Source organism: Anticarsia gemmatalis, chromosome 6 (assembly GCF_050436995.1).
Source record: "Anticarsia gemmatalis isolate Benzon Research Colony breed Stoneville strain chromosome 6, ilAntGemm2 primary, whole genome shotgun sequence".
Classification (NCBI taxonomy): domain Eukaryota; kingdom Metazoa; phylum Arthropoda; class Insecta; order Lepidoptera; family Erebidae; genus Anticarsia; species Anticarsia gemmatalis.
This window is the reverse complement of record NC_134750.1, coordinates 13,337,829-13,356,087: the sequence shown is the minus strand read 5'-3', so window position 1 is coordinate 13,356,087 and position 18,259 is coordinate 13,337,829. Positions and strand designations below refer to the sequence as shown.

Sequence of the window (18,259 nt, the reverse complement as noted above, 5' to 3'; positions counted from 1 at the left end):
AAAACATTATGATGAAACCTTACCTGGGGGGCTATCATGTATCTCAGTTGACAACTATTAACTGAAAACGACTTTCCTGTACATTGTTTTCTCCTTTAAATATAGTGATTAGAAAGTTTCGTAACAGCAGTAATGAACAGAAAAGTTACCATCAATTTCACTATCACTATTTAGTACATTGCTGCTTTGACGTAACGTGATAATCACTGTAATCTAAGAGGGAAAACAAAGCTCAGGATAGTGGCTTTCAAATAGTTGTCAACTGAGATGCGTGATAGCCCCCTAAGCCATGAAAACGTTTTGACCAGAGTAAAATCAAATATTTCCACATTCAATTGTAGGACTGTTATTTACAAAATCGTTATTACATCCAGCAAATATCTAATTAAATCAGCGTGGTATATAATTACAGTCAATGTTCCAAGCATTTCACACTACAAATGAGGTTAAATAATTTCACCAAACTAATAGTAGCTCATTCCGACAGACGCGCCCAACCAAGATTTAATTAACAAGTCTTAGATATTTCTTCATACGTAATTAATTACTATTACACGCCTTCGGGCCCATAAAAACATTCACAATAGCCTCTGAAAGGATTGAATACAAACACAATTCAGTTCACACAACTCTTATTTTTAACACCATAAGGTTTATTTTAGCTTGGCTTGGTTGTTTAGTAATGTGGTGTTCCAAAAAAGTAGTATACGATGGCTATCCATCATTCGTATAACAACCGAACATAAATAACATATTTAGATGGTTTATTCCTCTTTGTTAATTCTTATTTGTTCCTTTTGTGGTTTTTTGCCGGTTTGTGGTGAATGGCGGCTTCTTTTCTGTTAGGTAGGAGATTTTAAAGATGAAGATGAGTCGAAAAATTGCTTTATCTTTGAGCATTTTTAGATATATATTTATGCTTCAGGTTAAAGACTTTTAGGTGGACGTAAACAGGCGATTTCCTGCTACTATTGACTACCGAGAACGGGTTATTTTCGACAAATTTTGTATGAAAAACTGATCAACGCCTACGTTCATTCTTAGGAACAAGAGTTTGCTTTTACTAAGTGTCGTCTTGTAGTAAACAGATGACGAGTTAAATAGTTTCCGTTAATTCAAAAGTAGAAAAAAATACTTAATACATTTTTTTAGAGATTAAAAATTCTCAACCCGCACTTGGCCAGCGTAGTGGACTCAAGGCCTAACCCCGCCTTCCTCAAAAAGGAGACTCTTGTCCAGGAGTGGGACAGTATAAAAAGTAAAGTAAAAAAATCAATTTTCTACGTTTAGATATTACACAGTGGTACAAAACGGAATAAACCATCAGCCACTAATTCAGAACGCCGATAACAAGGTTATATTACACCAATTAAGCACCATTTTACATTTGATTTTATTGTGGCATAATTACACTCGGTTTACGACCGACGGTTTAGAACCACTGGTTTTATAAGTAACGATATAATAAATGTTATGGATTATAAGTTAACAAGCGATCGTTTTTATTGATTGGCGTAACTTTATGAAGGTAGGTCGAGGGATTTTGTGTTTTCTAGAATTTTGATATGATTAAGTTTTGTGCTGTGTTTGCTACGCTTAAGAGTTCCTACTAATACTGTACAGTTTTAGGAACACGTTTTTGCCAAATAGATTAACCTATTAGCTAAAATGCTACTATAATACGTTTTCTCTTTTTCATTCCGGTAAGGAGTGAAAGAAATAAAACACTTTATAAGCCTTTCATAACTTCATATATTTTTATGAATAAGTCGATAAGAGTTTAGACACTGTACTTTTCAATACTGAAAAGTTGTAAGCTCAGCTGTGTTTGCTATACCAAACCAATGTCTGTATTATCACGACATTATTTAACTATCATTGCTATGATAGGAGCCAATATAAAAGGATTCATTACGAACACTTGCAATACTAGCCTAATCACAGAGATGTCAAGCGCACTTGCGTTATATTTACTTGGTCAGACAAGTCTCACTAAACTAAGGCCAAAACCTCCTTTATATGATATATTTATACCAGCACCTTTAGACAAATGGCACAAACGCTATTGAAATGGAATAGAATAGAATTCTCAATGTATGGGATTGACATAAGCATACGATAAGTAATTTGATCCGACGAATAGAGTTTTTAATAGGTAGCCAAGCGTTAATGTATTCTAAACGATTTTACGAAACGTCAGAATAGTTCATTCATTTTATCGTTATGCGTAGCCAAGTGGCCGGTTTGACAAACGAATTCTACTAGAAGCGAACGACAATAGTCGGACGCCAAACACTTGAAGTTAACGCTACAAAATGGCGAATATTTTGATCAGCTGACAGCTGTGGAAGTGAAATTTGTTGATGTGAATGTTTGTTGTAAAGAAAAAGCATTATTTTGTATAATGCATAAGCTAAGATTATTGTGGGCTGCCCATAATGAAGCAGTGTGGCTGAGGAAGCATCGAAGAAATGTTTCGAGACGTAATTTAGAATTTGTGAAATGCCGGACGTTTTATTTATAGAAAGATTTCGTCCATTTATCCGGTGATTTTATAACGCCACCACCAAGAGAATTTAATGTATTAGTGAGTTCATTCCACATTCTCTCACTTTTAAATCGTCCTTGAGGACCTTGCTGGGGTCTCGATAGGTCTCCATGCCTGTAACATAAACATAAACTACACTTAAAGTGTTCAACACTGATAAGGGCTTTGTGACTGAGTGATGTCATTGTTTATTGTATGGTAGTTTCTTATTAGAATGAAAGGGATTTTTAAATAAATTTATGTAATTATTTACCTTTCCATATAATCTAAAAGAATTGAATTGAAAATTGCTCTGGGCTAGCCCGTATTCTCGGTTCCATCGCTAAAAGAAGAAAAAAAATATCCTCCATCATCCAATGTTAAAAAAGTAGATATTTTTATGACAACAAGTTCAACGTTTGGTTTTAAAACATGAATTTAAAGTATAACTCTTCTAATACTTGAACTAATACTATAATTACTATAATATTTTAGTGTTTTACTTACCAATTATTAAAAAATAGAAGACAAACTTTTCATAAATCACTATAAAACTCGCGCGCTACAGTTCAAAATGACGTTTGAGAACGGACTGAACGGAATGAAATTCGGAAACATAAACAACTTCAGTAGCGATCGAATAGAATAAGCGTTCGCCATCTCGTAGTACATTTGGCTACCAACTGATGAACGATATCGCTAAGGCGTTAATATTTAGTAGAATAGAATAGATAGGAAGCGTTTGCCATTTGTCTAGAGACACAGTATTCCTCGATTCGATCGAGAAATTTCGCACATCCGCGGGCAACGTAGGAACTATTTTGGCAGTACATTTTAAATGTCAAACTCTCATTACTCGACGGTACTGACTGTAGAGAATTCCGCTACAGTAACAAATAATTATATTTCGTTGCGAACTGAAATAAACACAAACCGATAACTGTCAATTGAAACATGCAACAAACCAACAAAGCAATACATTTCTTTACATTTTAATTAACATTACTATCTTTAAAAAAACGCATAATTTTGATACAAATAGTCGATAATTATGCAGTCAGTTTTTTCAAGTGAAGCTGCGAACAAAACCTAGTATTATAGACATGCAACCATTTATTACTTTGCTTGATTTTTTGTTCAACAATTTGTTTTGCGTTTGATAATGTCTGTAGGAATTATCTGTGGGTTGCTAGTAATTAGTGACGCTAGATTGCACTTGTATACATGATTATTGTGCTTCGATTTTATTAAAATGCTATTGATTTTTATTGTTAAAAAGATTGTAGTGTGTTGTAGTAGTTATTTGATAACTATAGTAGGTAATACTAATACTGCAATATAAAACTATGGAAGAATATTTCTAGTTTTGGTTGTTTAGCAGTTGTCTAATGCGCGTGTGTGTTAAGTGAGTAATTTTAATAATAATGATTCTAATTAAAGATTTAGACAATACTTCACTTTTTTACTAAAATTAAGTGACTAACATATTATTATGCTCGCAAGCTTTATCTTTCAACATTACATTAGAGTCTACATCGTCCCACTGCTTTGCAAAGGACTCTAAATCGTAAATGATCTAGGTGGGTTGTAAGACTCAAGCTCGTATCTTAAATGCAGTTGTGAACCTAAACGATAGTTATCAAGGAGTAGTGAAACCGATCATAACCAAAAAAACTATCCACGTTTTATTCCTATTGCAAGCATTTAATTCCAAACTCAATTCAATCATGAATAAATGAATTGCACGCATCAATCAAACAACTAATAGATTGAATTATGTTATTAACACAATCATAAACACGGATACTCGCGTCAAACAACATAAATTACATTCGATCCGCCATTTAAAGCTGTATGCTGAATAAGAGCGTATTCACATTGAGCGGTTTTGAACAAATACTATTTAATACTTATAGATTTTCTATACTATACTATAGAGGAGCTCGTGGCTTAGTTTACAACAGCCGAACGGATCGATCTCTGAGGTTAAGCTACGCTTGCCGAGGTTGTTCCGTGGATGGGTGACCATCTTATACATATCGAGTTCCCCCGTGTTTCGGAAGGCACGTTAAATTGTGGGTCCCGGCTGTCATTTTCGAAGATCTTTGACAGTCGTTAACAGTAGTCAGAAAGCTTGAAAGTCTGACAACCAGTCTTACCGAAGGGTATCGTGTCAATACCCAAGTAACTGGGTTGTGGAGGTCAGATAGGCAGTCGCTCCATGTAAAACACTGGTATCCAGCTGCATCCGGTAAGACTGGAAGCCGACTCCAACATAGTTTGGAACAAAGGCTAAGCGAATATATATATATAGATTTTCTATACTATGATAACACCCATAAAGTCCCATAAAATGCGAATTTGCTAAGAATCGAAACTCCTTATTGCGTTTTGACTTGTGCAAAAGGAATTTGATGGATAGGTGGACTGGATTAGGAAGAATAAAAATGTTTATTTTAAAACAAATTAACGGCAGTCATAATGTAATAAGTCGCCGTTTGGTTACTAATAGGTTGCAAAGTTTATGATCAAAGTATTATTTTATCAATTTCGAATACACGGCTGCACTAACTGCACTCAAACATCAGACATCGAAGGAAAAATGAGATTTCTCGTTAATTTTCGTATTCTATTCAAAAATAAACATACAACGCGAAAGATTAAACTATGAATTCATCAAAGATTAATCTTTGATGAATTCATAGTTTAATCTAAGTTTAATACTCAACAGTAAACCAATGATTGCCAGTTTTAAATCTCGTATAAAGTCCAATTTAAAGACAGCTTTATATAAAACGTTTAATAAATAACTGTATAACGGAATATGTTTTATGCTATTTTTTAAATGTGTGTTAATTAGACATATTGCAGAATTTATTATGAGTTGTTGAATAATTACATGTTAATGTGAGTAGCCACGTGCAACGAGTTATTTAGCATGGTGGATTGCTTGCGTTGTTTGAATATTGTTTTGATTTTTACATTATAAAATACATGTATATAAAAGTACCTTTATACCGTGGCTACTTTGAAATGACCTAATAAATTATAATATATGTGAAAAGCAAAGACAACTTTGTAGGAAACTGTGCACCTCTAGCGGGCATCATAGAAACTATTAAGTATTGTATTACAGTTTTTTATGGTCTATACTCGTCTATATCGACCATAGAAACTTGCCAAAACTAGTTCTTTCAAAATACGCTATGGGGCTCATAATTTTGTTTTAAAACATCTTGAGTTACTTTTTCTAGCCAGCAAGCGAAATCAGCCTTTTGAGTATTAAAATTTTCTTACCCTTGGCTATCCCACTGCGTGGCAAGTATCTCCACCTGAACAAAAGAGGGTCTAGGCCTTTAGTATACTCCGCTAATTAAGAATTTAAAGTAAAATTTTAACCTAAAAGAATAAACGATTTGATTTTTACCTTTGTTTTACAATAAGGTAAAATAATTTATTCTTGCACATTGAATATCTAAAAGTTAAGTGTAGCCTGAGGTAAGAATTTAAAACCAAAGGTTTATCGTAATATAAATTTTTACCTTGTAGTTTATGGCAATTAGTCAGCTCGTCATAGATCAGGCAGGTCATACCTGTAGCTACTTCAAATGTATTATGCAAATCTTGGGTTCTAATCCCGGTTCAGGCTAAAAGGAAGTTAAATTGGTTGATATTCCTGCTTCGGAGAACACGTAAAGCAATCGGTCTTGCGTCCAATTTATCACTGGTCGTGTTGGTTTTACGTTCCACTGGGCTATGAGAATGAAGGAATAAAAAGTGTCCCAGCATAATACCTATAGTGCACAAACCATAACCGAAAATCGGCTAGGAATACATTTCAACATCATCAAATTTTAAATTTACAGGGATCAGTCGTTTCAGAGATATGGCTCAAACAAACAAACAGAATAGATGGAGATTTATTTTATTTCTATACGTAAATATTTAATAGTTATAATTTCAGCAGATATAACAATAAAAGAGAAACAGATACATTTTTATTTATATTTTTATTTGAACATAAACTTTCTATTCGGGGACTATATCAATATTTTCTCTCTATTATAAGTAGGTGTCAAAACATCGAGATGGCAGCCATTAGTGAAACTCATAGAAAACATACAGTCAGCCGCAAAAGTCGTTTGCAGTCCAACAACTATATAGAGAGCCCTGGCATGTACAATTTATTGAAATTATGATATCTAATTATTTGTAGTTATTACCCAAATAAAGTAGATGTATCAATGTTATCTGCAATGGCAGTGGATCACTGATGCTCTAAATGTTCAATTTTGTGTACCTCCGACAGCCGCGAACTCTACGTACAAGGATAAGACTTAAGTTGTTAGGTTTAACATCACATTTTCAAAACCTCTTTTTTACTAAATATTGATAATTACCTCAACAAAATAAGTCAAAATTTAGATTATTCATATATTTGGATTAAGATGCGTGCTTCTAAATAAAGGGTTTCGACTTACGAAAGATAGAATATGTTCAGCGACTTTAGTAGCTGACTGTACAATAAACGTATTTCATTAATTTACCATTAAATGTCTTCATAAATTATGATCGAGCCGACGGATGCGCCCACGCAGTAGTTTTATTACTATAATGATTAGGGTTCCGTAGTGCGATGGGATTTGTTTGACCTATTTTTTGTGTTGTACGGTGTGAATAGCACTATACGTACATTACATACATAAGAATATAATGTAGTTATAATGTATTTTTTTATAATAAGCTTCAAGACAATCACGCTAATTTATTTTCTTTCGATACAAAAGAGAGGAAGATACACAATGATGCATGCAATGACTATTTAAAATTGTTATTCTAAGCTAGTTTTCTACACATACACAGAAGCACTGGTAAACCTTTGAAACAAAAAAAAAAAACAATACAACACTATATCAATAAAAAACATAATATATCTTATCTTCAGATTTGCTACTTTAAATCAACATTATTCATCGATAATAAAACCGGGAACGTCTGCTTGTTGTTTATAAACCATCTGTTAACTTCAACTCACAGTTTAATAATCATTGGTCTTCAAAGCTGCAATTATTTTCCTTGTTGTTTATCATAAAAAATTAACCCATACCTGTCAAAACTTATACAGAACCCATATCATAAAACAGTCGGCCATCAAAGTTGTTTAATTTTTACGAGTATTTTGTGTAAATTAATGTATTTCCCTGTTTATTGTGATTTCTACAGTTGTTTGTTTTTAACTGTGTGATGACAGGTGCCTAACGTATATTATAAGTAGGAATAAAACGTTGTTCTGTTTGCGTTGTTTACATTTTTTTTGTTTTGTGTAAGAATTTTAATGGAATCTAATGCCATATTAATAAATAAATTCAGCCCATTAATGCCCCACTGCTGGGAAAGGGTCTCTTCCTGTTATGAGGGAGGGGTTAGGCCTTGAGTCCCCCACGCTGGCAAAGTGCGGGTTGGAGACTTTGCATGTCTTCAAGAACTGTTCTAAGGAGTTCACAGAAAAAGTCAATATCGATGGTTGTCAATTAAGATAACAGTCGTTAAGCCGCGTCAAAGGTCTTCGGGCGACTTGATCAACTATGACATTAGGTTGACCACTAGCTATACGATAACAAGAAGTGTCTATAATATTGTATGTTTACGCCAATACTAGATACTAATACAGTCGGTCGTACGAAATCGCTTGTACAATCGGCTAAAACCTATAAAAAATATCAATAAAAAATACCCAATGCAAGCATCAGCCCGTATGTAAACTACTGCATTCATGTCATCTCGCTAAGTGCGGTATTAACATACAAATCGTATGAATTAATACGACGTCAATTGACACCGGAGTTAAATCACGTATTATAATGGACCCGTTTCTAAGTGGCAAAGAGTATTGTGGAGATGGGGTATTTTGTGGTGCGTTTTGTGCCTATGATGTTGTTGAATATTGAGGGTTTAGTTGTAGTAATATTTTATTACTGATTGAAAAAAGAGGAGATTGTCAATTCAATAGAGATATTTTGAAGAAATTTTAACACTAAATGAAAGTTTCGAAGTATTAGAAATCTTTTTTTTTTATAGGAATTAGTTTTGTGTCTTTAATTTTTTGCTCTACTTCTTTGGATTTTCATTTATTTTTATATTTAATTTTATAAAGACAACTCCCGCACTAAGAATTGCTCTTGTGTCGCGGGGACTTTTACAAACATACAAACAACGGACACAAAGCACAACCAGACCCGAAACAATTATTTGTGGATCGCACAAATAATTGTTCCGTGTGGGAATCGAACCCACGACCTCCCGTTGCAGTGGTGTTGGCGTGGTGACCTAAACCACTGCGCCACGGAGGCAGTCAAATTTATGAAAGAAAGTATGTAATTGCCGTAATTCATTTCTGTCTAAACATTTGGCTGGCTCAACCACTTAGCACATAAACGAGAGCAGCGACATTTACGCGCTTCAAATCCCCCATCGACCCCAGGCTCTTTCATCTGCCAAAACTGCGGTCGCGGCTGTCACGCCCGCATAGGTCTTTTAAGCCACGAACGAAGATGTTACTTTGTAAACAAACATTCCTCTATCTACACAGGCCAATGATGAATGATGAAACATTTCAACCTTCGGTCTTCGGAGTCGCTTTTTCTATTACAGTATTAATATAAATACATCATAAGTAAAAAGTGGGCATGTAGCATAACAATCATCGCTCACAAATCAAAATCAATATTTAACTTAACAAGCAATCAATACGCTAGAAATATATGTCAACTAACGGAATAAACGTACAGTCTACAACATTAATCTGTGAGCAAAAATAACGCTCATAAAACGGCGAGCGAGGCGGATCATAAATTTAACTGCCGTTTTCTAAAATTAATAACGCATAATTCTAATATAAAACCTTAATGAGTGGCGAATAGAGCGATAAACGGCTAATTTACGATCTGCCCGGATAATAAAAACTTTAGATAAGTAATCTTAGAAATGGAAATCAATTATTTTGTTTGCGTCAAGTCGTGACGTGTGTATTTTATTTGAATTAATTTGTTTTATTATGTTTTGTCTAGATTTCTGTTCGAGGATAATATATTATTTTATGTGGTGTGAAATTTCACATAATTTATTACGAGCCATTGTTTTAGTGATTTTGTTAATGTCGTCATTTTATATCTGGTTGTTAATGTGCATTTTTGTATTTTTATTGTTTTATACAATCTTGAAGAATGTATTCTGCATGTTCTTATTTTATTAGTGTTTATTTAAGCTAAATTTACGTGATTGTTAGCTTAATTTTATCTACTTTAAATTCGATCAATGTGAATGACAATACTATTATTTAGGCAGCTATCATGCCCGAATCTTGTTCCAATCTTCTTATTTAAAATAATAAGTGCTAAAGTCTGTTAATCCTGCTGAATACATTCATAAGGAAAATAACACAAATATTTCTGAAACCTCTAAACAAACAGCAGACTATTCAACAAATTACTTCGTAAAGGAGTGGAACTGCGAACTTCAGCAACTTAAATAAATTAAATTACCCACATACTGCATTTTCCTATCATACCCATATTCACTTCCCTCATTACAAATTCGCTCATAATTAATATTCCTCGTTATAATTATGGGATAACCTTCTTCACAAGCTATCAGGAGTTTCTGATAGCCTGTTAATGGCGTTAGAAGTACATTATTATGACTCCTTGTCCCCTCATTACCGTTTATAATGGCCGTCAGATAAAATGGAAGCCGTAAAACTCTGATATTATCAAATTAAAATAATACGTAATTAAAATTTTGTAGGACACGATGGAAATTAACATAATTATTATTCGGAGTTGTGTTACTGAGTTGTTTGAATATTTTTGGTTTTTTTATTGTTCTTTGTGTATTTAATTGGTGGTGAAATATTTTTATATTCTATTGCTAATAGTATAAGATGTTGTTATTAATGAATATTGCGTGGTAAACTTTGTGTGTTATTATATTTGTTTGGGAAAATTATTATAGTAAAATATACACTCAAAACTCCGCTCGGAAGTAGTTTTTGTTATTTGTCGGGATAAAAATTGATCACCCCTACAAAATTCTTCCAAATCGGCTGTCATTTTGATATTACAAAATAAAAAAAGCCTTTATACGTTTACATTATGAGTATAATTTGGAATAGCAATTAAAATATTGCACAAATATAACTACTTTTTTATAGCACCCTTTAACGAATTGTCACAAACATTACGAAAAAGAACGTCAAAGTCAAGTACGTATTTAATTTTACGAATACATTTTATCTCCCAACCTTTATTTTCTCAATAACACTCCCACATAAAAAGTGTTTATCGCAAAAAATAAATTATAAGAACTTAAAAAGAAATTAAATTGTCGGCAATACAAAAAACAACTTTAATTCGCACAAAAATACACGCAAAATTATTTAACTGTTGTATTAAAAATTTTACGAGCTTACAATAAGTGTTATTTTCTCGTAACAAGTGCTTAACACCAACTGCATATACAATTCTCGATATAAAATCGGCGATCTCGATTTTGTATCGATTAAATCGAGTTTTTACGATGTCTCGATAGATAAGCCGACGAGAAGTCGACGTGCATTATTTTTAATGCACCTTAAGTGCGTTGATAGTGTAATTTGGTAGCCGACTGTACTTAACCTCGGCTTTAAAGGATTTTTTTAATGTAAATAAAGCCGCGTTTTTAAAATGTTAAGTAGCAAATATGTATTTTTACTTTTATGATATTGAATATATGAATATAAATTTGATGGAGATAATGTAGCGAATGAATAAGATCGTAAACAATAATAATAAAAAAAACGTATGTAAAAGAATTCAATGATCGTATTATATGCTGCTTTGGGCACAGGTTGTATTTTGAAAAATCTAATTATATTTGTTAAGATGCATTCATAGTATCAACAAAATACCGCCTTAAAATTGACCAATATCGCATTCTTCTTTCCTTGAAATTGGAGTTCTTAGATTAATATGTTGATACTCCATAACCTCATCATCATTGTCAGTATTTCTCCAGTTTACTTCACAGTATTCTCCCGTTTACGACATTCTCTCCAGTCATATACCGTTCTTTCTAAGTGCGAATTACTTCACTATGTCGTCGACCTATTCATATTTTACTTTGAATAGTATTTATCTTTGTAGATCTTTTAAAATTACACCAGTAAAAAAAACTATTGAACAATTTCCTTCAACCTAGACGATCAGAGCAGTCAAATACTTACATATTTTCTTCCGTTGGTCTCAGACATGAGTAATACGTTTAATATGAACCAAACATGTAATACATTTTTCACACACTCACAATTTACCACCTAATCCCATATAAGTATAAAATTGCAGGCACTCTGATAACTTGTTGCAACGGTTATGTAATAAAAAAGGAAGCAGGGGTAAGTTAGATTCGGTAGCGAAAGGTTCTGTACCTAAACAAAATTTTTTTATACTTCTTGTTGACACTACTCATTACTTCCAAGAGATAAAAATACAGAGAACTTCGTTACGACATGTTACAACTTCAACCATTGCAGCCCAAAAGGTTTTACTATCTTATACCAGCATCTTCTTGGGTGTTTTACGGACAATCTTCTTAGTCTCCGATTCTTGGTCGGTGTTCAACTATCGGTAGTATACTTTGCACTTTCAATCCTCACGTCTGTTCATATACTTACAATAGTGTATTTCTAGAAAAACGTTTGGAAATAACACGATTGTTTTATCACTTTATGTCACCGCTGACTATTTCCTGAAAGTTTAACTTTCTGTAATTCTACAGCATAGAAATATGGTCTTGTTACGCAGGGTATTATACTGGTTCTGAGTACGGGACCCTTAAATATAAAATGCATCAATATAGAGGAAAAAATAATGAAAAACATGTCTCCAACTGAGTGAAGGACGTGAAACTATGCAGTGAGAATACTCAGTAATTGTAAATAAGTTACATTTTGCAATTTAATATTATTATTGAGTTGCCAGCTACTGCTGAAATGGAAAAAATGGATCGTGATTTAAGACTACGTAACCGGCTGTATTAAGAAGTGAGGCTTGACTATACTAATGTGAAATGATTTTGAACCATACAGATTACTATCAGATATATAGATAAGTACGTATTATAAAAAAAAAATCGATAAAATTGTGGCGTCGTTGGGAACTAGTTTGACAGTACATTTTACATATCTATACTTCGGATACTCGAAAGTACCGACAGTAGAGAATCACGCTACGGGATAGTAGCTCGATTCTCTACTACTATCGACTACCGACGACCGACTTGTCATCAAACAATTTTGTATGTAAATCTGATCAGCGCCCCTACCGGACATCGAAGGAACTATTTTGGCAGTACATTCTAAAAGTCAAACTCTCGATACTCGACAGTACAGATTATACAGAATTGCGCTACTGGTGAAACTAAACAAATGCTTTTAAGAACAAAAACGATTTATGCACGTAATTTAATACTATTCTTAAGGATTTTTTTATCTATGATAGTTACTAAACTAATAATATTCTATAACATTCTAACATTTGCGACACGACTCCATCTACAGTATGCGTTTGACAGACGGACATAACATCGTCTGTTTAAGGCATTATGGTTATTGGTCCATCGTGTAGCGGGTAAAGAAATTGTACCACTTTTTGCCCTCATTTCAATGTTTTTGCTTTAATGTATTGCTTCCTAAATAATTTATTGTAAAGGAGATAGCAGAAGTAATTTTCTACTTTTTCAACATCTCCAATTTTGAGGTTTAAATAGCTGCTTATAAGCAAAAACGTATATTATAAGTAAAATAAGTCTTGCATACTTAATTCTGGATAAGAAAGGAAATTACAAGTTTTGGATAAAACATTTAATTTTAGTATGGAGTTTATTTTCTCTTGAAACTACTTAATCCTGTATTTTAGTTTATTTAATGTTATCAATTAAAAGCAGTTCAAAAAGCAGCAACAATTTCCTACCCGTTGTACGCCAAATCACAAAAAATGCGAAATACATTTTCTATTTTAACTGGTATGCAGTCAAACGATTAAGGATCATCAAAGCTAATTACTAAACTAAGTGTAAAGTACACTTTATACGAAATAAACATTTTATACCCCTACTAGGACGTTTGCAATACTCCGGCTGTGAATGTTTTTGCTGTAATTACGCATGCCCAGAGATACTGAGAATGCATAGGACTGCCGGTACAATTCGTGTTATTTTTACGACCAATATGCAGAGGCATGCATGCATGCTGACGATGTGTGACGACATGTGCTTGATATGTTTATTTTTATTTAGCAGGTTTTTTATTATAATGTACTAGACTCCCGTTTAACATGAATCGTAATCGACAAACTAAGAAACGGCTGGTTAACTCCAAACATAATTAGGGGAGCTATCGTGAATCTCAGTTGACTTTGTTTTAACCCATTACTGTTCCAATACTGGGCAAGGGTATCTTCCCAAACGACGGAGGGGTTAGGCCTTGAGTCCACCACGCTGGCTAGGTCCGGGTTAGGGACATTGCATGCCTTCAACAAATGTATTAAACAAATTGTTATGCGTGCAAGGCTTCATCACGATGTTTTCCTTCACTTTCAGAGCAAATGACAATTATTTCTTATACACACATAACTTCTAAAAATCATTGGTGTGTTGCCACGACACCTCATTAAAAAAGGTGTGATCTAATATGTTAATAACCCCTTCAAATAAAGTGGTAGAACAAAAAACTACACATGTTTTCTTCATTACGCTGAAGTAATTATTAATCCTTATTACTTAACGCCCTTTTAATACGTTTTCCATTGAATGAACACTTTTTATCTGCTAAGTGGTTCGTGAATAACCGTTTGGATACAATGTTACAAATGTCATGTGCTGCATTGTTTTGAAGTCCTTTTTATTCAGGTGTTTTGAAAAACTTCAGAAATACTGAAGTCGTCTTCTTATAGCTATAGTTGAAAGGTAAGCTTTTGGGCCTGTGTATATTTTGTATGTCGATATTTTATAACTCGATTGAAGTAAAGTATTTTCCACTTCGTGGAATTCTAATAGGCTACTCAGGCACTCGCATATAAATAAATAAAAAAATATGATTGTGGGCAACCCTTATCACTAAGGGGTATGAAAAATAGAACGGCCGATTCTCAGACCTACCTAAAATTTCATGAGAATCGGTCGGGCCGTTTCGGAGGAGTACGGGAACGAACATTGTGACACGAGAATTTTATATACCAGCTTTTTACAGTTGTTTTTACATACGCTGTCAGTTTATCCATAGAATAGATAATCTGACTCCACAAGCCGTGAAACTGCAATATATTTATGCCATGACACAATACATTTTATCTTCCAAAATTACACTTTTTGTAAGTACAATCATCTTCAATGAATTTATCTTCATGCATGACCCATATAATTTGCTCCACAATTTATTACCTTTAGATATAAAAACGTGACGTCACACAACAGCTGCTAGACAGTTTAACGAGGGCAATAACTCAAAAGAATAATTATAGCAAAGTGTATGAGTGTCTTTGTGGTTAAGTGCGCCATTTTGTGGGTTAGTAGTGGGGAGGGTGAGAATTGACATTATGTTATATGAATTTATGAGGAATTAAATTGTAGCTCCCGGGTATAATTTTCAAAGATTTTTATTTTTTGTTGTTTTTTCGTTATCAGTAGTCAGAAACTTAAAAGTCTGTCTCAACCATAGCAGTCCTACACACTTCACGATGTTCGGCCATCTAGTTGTAGGACTTCCTAGCCATTTTCGAATGAAACTGGCTAAAGTATTTTTTTTTCTCTTTTATCCAGCCTGTTTGGCTCATTGCTGACACTTGGATTTCCAGTCCTCCCGGTCGCCTACAGCGTCCGGCCATCCATCCAAGAACGCTTCCTGGCAGTCCGACCATCTCCGTTTGGGCCATTAAAAGATGAAAAAAGTATACTATAAAAGAACTCATTAGAAATTATCAACGAAGACACGAACTTCCCATAATCATGATCAGACAGTGTATTATCAACACAATAATGAATCGTGAAAACAAAGCCGATCAATTTACCCGCAACTTCATCTGATATCGCGTGCACATCATTTCTATATCAAAAGAAACGCATTTCCGTGTCGTATTGATTTATCTAAACTGTCTTCTGCTCGAGAATAATTTATGAGATGCCAATACTAATCGACGTTACTATAAACCGACACGCTGTTTGCACAATACAATTCACAAGGTATTTTATACAGCTACAAATATGGCTCGCGACTTTTCCTGAAGTTAAAATCATATTTTTGCAAAGTTTTGTCGAGGTAAAAGGTCTCTTTCTCTCTCTCCCTTTGTAAGGTTCTTCGACCCAGATGCTGCGTTCCTTACGCTTTTGGTCCACTTTGCATTATATTTGACATCATTTAACATCTCATATCCTCAAAGGGGTAATTTTCAACGACTATCGATATCCGGATTGCTATCGAAAAAATCTTGAAAAAAAAAACTTATCGACGCCTCTAGCGGGCGTCGTAGAAACTATTTTTGCAGAACATTTTTTTTATGTCAAATATTCCATACTCCACAGTACCGACTATTTTGTCTTCAAAACTTTTATCCAAGGTCTTCCCTCTTGGTTTTTTTTTTGAATCAGGCACCTCCACAACACTAAACAACTGAAATAATAAAGGTTACTAATCAAAACATTTAGATGTTTACCAGTATTCTCAATAAAGCTTAGTATCAAACAAACAAACAAACATTAACACACACAATTTTTCCTACATTATCACTATCAAGTTTTTGTTCTGTGTTAATCATTATACTACACTTTATTAACTCTGTAATTACATACTTCTTACATTGAATGTACTGAATGTGCGAACATTAATTTCGTTTGTTTTTATCTCATTAATATTTATGATTCATGGTTAATTGATTTACTGCTATTATGGATTAGTAAGCGATTGTGTATCTATGAGGCGCTATCGACATTAATCACTCAATTTTTTCATAGGCATTGCACTTTAAAGGTAAAATGGACAAAACATGGAATAGTTTTTTTTTGTATATTACCTGCTTTCTTTCTTCTTTAGTAAAGTAGTTTTCAGTAACTTCTAGAATAAAATATGAGGAGGTTGCGGCTGATTAACAACATCCACGCATATCTATCTCTCAGGTTAAGCTACGCTTGCCAAGTTTCGTGTGTGGATGGATATCCACATTATAAAAAAGGAGTTTCTCCGTGTAACGAAAGGCTTGCTTAATTGTGGGTCCGTGCCGAAAAGATCTTTGAATTTTCTGATGTTTGTGTTGTCTACCGAATAGACCCCACTATCCAAAATTCATCTTCACTATAATACTACTAAAAATAAACCCATACAATTAACCAAAACTGATGGACATTAAATAAAATAGTAAATGATATGGTTCCGGCAACAGGATGATGTTCATTAAGCAGCATCATTTGCGCCGTTTGTATGAGGTGACGTTGGTGCGCCGCGTTGTTAATTGTCAATGAATTATGAATATTTACCGGTGTCATTTTGGTGCTGTATTGTGGTGCAAGGTAGAAGTATCAACGACTCTAGGTTTATAATTCCGCCTATAATCTCGTGGTGTTAAGGTAAAAGGGTATAACAGTCAAAATTATTTATAATTGATATCACCTTTATTGACCATACCATTTATATCAAAATTAAAACAAGATTCGTTCATTTCAAAGTACAAAAAAAGAAAAGTAATACCTAACGTTAAAACAACTTAGATATGCTTTGGTTTTATTCGTTATATGCCGTGAATGTTCATCAATTTGAGTATCTTTGTATTTTAACTTAACAATCAATGCCATATAAGTTTATTTTACATCAAACGGCCTATAAAATCGCTTCTAAAACTAAAATTCTAGCAGGTTCAATGTTGTCCTCGCTTCAGCTTGTACCTTGGAGCTAAAGCAACAGTTGTTCAGTTGAGTTCGATACAAGCCACAGATATTGATTCGAAACGAGATTGTAAACGTCAATTAGTACGGTAATACGAGTATTATACGGTAATATATCGGACAATGAGATTTATTGACAATATTCGTGTAAAACTTTATGGCTCGCTAAAGTATTAATGGAATTTATTTATGGCTGTATTTGTAAGTAAGATTTTTTTTGTATAAAACAAAGAGAGTTATGGACAGTTTATTTTCTTCATGTATAATGTCAAATATCATAAATTGTTATATCCATATTACTTTATAGAGGTACTTATGTAAAGAGGTTATAGGGAAATATTTTTAGTATTCGTCATGACACCGTTTCTTTTAGAATTAAGTCCAACATTTTTCCAAAATCAATTTAGTCTAATTTAGACAAACTAAAATGTATTTTATTTCTGTCATAATTATTTAAGGACACTTTTAAAACTACGCACTCATCATTTTTGTATTAATCTTCAAAACTACCACCTTGCGCAAAAACAGCTTTAATTTCAATGCATAACAAATCATCTGTCATAGAATAATCTCATCAAACATCAGACAGGTCAAAAGAAGCAAGTATAATGCCTACAGACATGTTGACACAGCTCATCTCATCTCGCATTCGTCGCGGTAATCCTGCGACGACTTGTAGATCTGCTCTGTTGTGACTGGCTTAATACCGGACGGCAAAGATTATGCAGACAGGACATTGGGTTTAATACCTTGTGTGTGTTTGTGAATCAT

General features: G+C 33.6%; 1 protein-coding gene and 1 long non-coding RNA gene across 2 annotated transcripts in view; one reads left to right on the top strand and one right to left on the bottom strand.

Moving 5' to 3' along the window:
• LOC142973920 (pickpocket protein 28-like) overlaps positions 1 to 18,259 on the top strand; it is a 129,995-nt gene that overhangs the window by 16,381 nt on the left and 95,355 nt on the right. The gene's annotated exons all lie outside the window — the stretch shown is intronic.
• LOC142973921 (uncharacterized) lies at positions 1,752 to 3,203 on the bottom strand. Its single transcript, XR_012959534.1, has 3 exons — positions 3,035 to 3,203; positions 2,802 to 2,870; positions 1,752 to 2,662 (listed from the first exon to the last, which is right to left on the bottom strand). It is a non-coding gene; the product is annotated as an uncharacterized LOC142973921 (long non-coding RNA).